Here is a 3190-nt window from a genome sequence, read left to right as displayed (position 1 = left end):
AAATTGTTAAAAGGCATGACGGGAAGTGTGCAGCTCAGGTGGAGAATCAGGAAGTAGCCGAGGTCAATGTGCTAACAAAGAGACTGATAGCTAGAGATACAAACTGATAGTAAGAAAGGGTGCGTCCCAAATGGCACTCTATTCCCCTATTATAGTGCACTACTTTTGACCAGACTCTAGTGAAAAGTAGTGCACTCTATAGGGAACAGGGTGAGTTGGGATGCACCACGAGACTGATAGAGAGCAAGGCTGCTGCTTACTCACCATGATGTCAGCCTCCCGGGTGGCGTAGCGCAGGTTGGGGTCCAGCCAGTACATGACGTTCTTCACCTGCTCCCAGTTTAGGAAGATGATGAACACAAGGAACAGGAAGTACAGCACACTCAGACCTGACCAGACCATAACAGGGAGATGTCAGATCACCAGGAACAGGAAGTACAGCACACTCACGCCTGACGATAACAGAGCAGTAACAGATTAGGCAGAATCTCATTCAATCAGGGCAGAACTAGTTTCAGCAACTTTTTACATCAACATTTGTCAGAAAGTAGGCCTAAACCCAAAGAGCAACCGAAGCAGAAGCACAGTGGGCAGGAAACACTCCCTAGAAGGAAGGGACCTAGAGAGAAACCTAGAGAGAGTACAGTACCAACTCTGATGAATTAGGTGGATAATTCATGGTTAAGCTCATTCAAAGTGAACTGGAATGGTAYCTAGGCCTATACAAAAAAAGGGATTGTTATATTTGTCACTTAATGTCACTCACCGAAAACTATTCGCCATATCGCCGGATGTGGTCTGGTAAATGGTCCTAGAGAGAGATGTGTCAAAAAATATTGAATCAACAACTTCCTCCACACTTAAGAGTTACATGGCTGGTACAATGACATGTAGAGATGTCTGACACATACAACGTTTTATCTCAACATATTACTGTTGCACCAGCACAACTTTATTACCAGGACCTGGTGTAACAGAGTTACTTCCGTCCCTCTCCTCACCCCAACCTGGGATTGAACCAGGGACCCTCAACACAGACAACAGTCACCCTCGAAGCATCGTTACCCATCACTCCACAAAAGCCACAGCCCTTGCAGAGTAAGGGAAACAACTACAAGATCTCAGAGCGAGTGACATCCCCGTTTCAAACGCTACTAGCGCGCACTAGCTAGCTTACACTAGCACCCTAGGTTACACTAGCACCCTATTCCCTATATAGTGCACTACTTTTGACCAGAGCCCAGGTCTAAAGTAGTGCACTATATAGGGAAAAGGGTACCATTTGATGTCAGAAGCAGCTTGGACAACCTTGTCCTTACCGTTAGGGAAGGCCAGAACACTGATGACCAGGAAGAAGGAGATGACCAGGATGAGGCCCACCCACAAGTTAGCGTCTTCGTTTGACTCATCCCTAACATAACAAAAAGGCAAGGATTATTAACACAAACCAAAACCAGCATTAAGACATTTCAGAGTCAGTGAGATGAAAACAGTTATAAAACTGATGCACTGATTGGACAGGTGGGTTTGAAACCAAAATTCTATTCCCACCTCTGTCCCCACATAGCCTGCTGTACTYTGCTCTCCTTCAATCACACTTATTAAAGATCAGTGAGAGGGCTGAAATGATATTATAATTCACMCATCAGTGCCGATTGACCTACTCCTGACACCCCCCCCCCATTCCATTTGGTTATTGAGGATAAACCACTCTTGATGAGAGCAGCAGATAAGGGATTTGTCCCAAATGGCATCCCATTCCACATAGTGAAATACTTTTGACCAGGGGCGCTATATGGAATAGGATGCATTTGGACACAGACAAAATGTGCATCATGGGCTGCGTTCAGTACGCAAAAACGTAGTGGAAACGGTGCTGTACGAACGACCAGTTGAAAAACGGGAGAGGTTGGTTTGTGAGTTCAATGCACCGCGCTCCTTTAAATACGTAACTCATTGCTTCAACCACAGCCTGCCACACCCAACAAACGGCGCAAAAGTACCTCAAAGACTGTTCAAGAACGTTCAATGCAAACGGTTCCGCAACGTAGCAAATGTTCAATAGAACTGAACGCCCCATGATGTAAGAAATGGCTAGATGCGTCTTGCAGATAAAAATGGACCACCAAAAACCAGGAAGGGAGATCCTTCCCCCAGTATAGAAAAGATACAAACGTGGCACGTTGCCACAATGTAGCTAAATAGCAATAATCAGCCCACTTACTAATCGTAACCAAACAAATTAAACATTCCCCTTCATTCGAGACGAGAGCGAGGAGCCAGATGGTCAGTCCCGCACCAGAGAACTTAAACTAGCTAACTTACTTCATCAATTGTCGGAAATACTAGCGAACTTAATTACTTTTTGACTGCATAAACAAACACTTAGCTGCTCTGGCAGTTGGCCAGTCAATATCGTTAGCATATAGCTAGCTAATGTTAACTACCGGTAGTTAACTGGCTAGCCACTCTACTTACCTTGTAAATGCGAAATACATCAAGCTGAGCACTGTGCATGTTAACAGTGTTATTGTGTGCGGCTTATAGAAAAAGTCCAGTGTAATATCCTCCACTTGCTGCTCGTTGATCATACGGAATGCATCCTGTAGTTCACATCATCTTTGCCTATGGTCCGCGATTCGTACCCATATCCGGACGCCATATTGAGGGAGGGCGACCAGAGGATCCGCTTCACCTCCTGCGGGCTCCTTTAGATTGACATTTAGACGTTCAGCGAAATTAATGATTCATGTTGTCCATGAGTAAAGACCAAAACGACCAGACGCACGTCTGTTAAATTATGTGCGCAACAGCACAACCTAAAGAAAAACAGAGTCAAGCATGAACTGCTGCCTTCTTGCGAGTGCGAACATCACGGGTTAAATTTTCTGAAACGTATTAGGGGAAAAGAAACTCTCGATTTTTTTGATTGGTTTGTAAGTCTAGGGAGTACCACTATGGAAAGCCGACGGGTTCAGTTTATGAGCTCAATCACGCGCTATTTTCTTAACGTTTGTAAACCACCAAGGCAAACCCACATAAATAGATGGATTATATTTCTATGGGTAAACCAAGGTCAGTTCCACACCGCGTGAGGTTATTTACGTTCATGTCACAGGAGGGCAAAAGTTATATTCATATTTTCCAACGACAGCATTGACGTCATGAGTGTCCTAACCTACATTATTCC

The sequence above is a fragment of the Salvelinus sp. IW2-2015 genome, unplaced genomic scaffold, assembly GCF_002910315.2.
Source record: "Salvelinus sp. IW2-2015 unplaced genomic scaffold, ASM291031v2 Un_scaffold4914, whole genome shotgun sequence".
Taxonomy (NCBI): domain Eukaryota; kingdom Metazoa; phylum Chordata; class Actinopteri; order Salmoniformes; family Salmonidae; genus Salvelinus; species Salvelinus sp. IW2-2015.
This window is presented reverse-complemented; position numbering follows the sequence as displayed.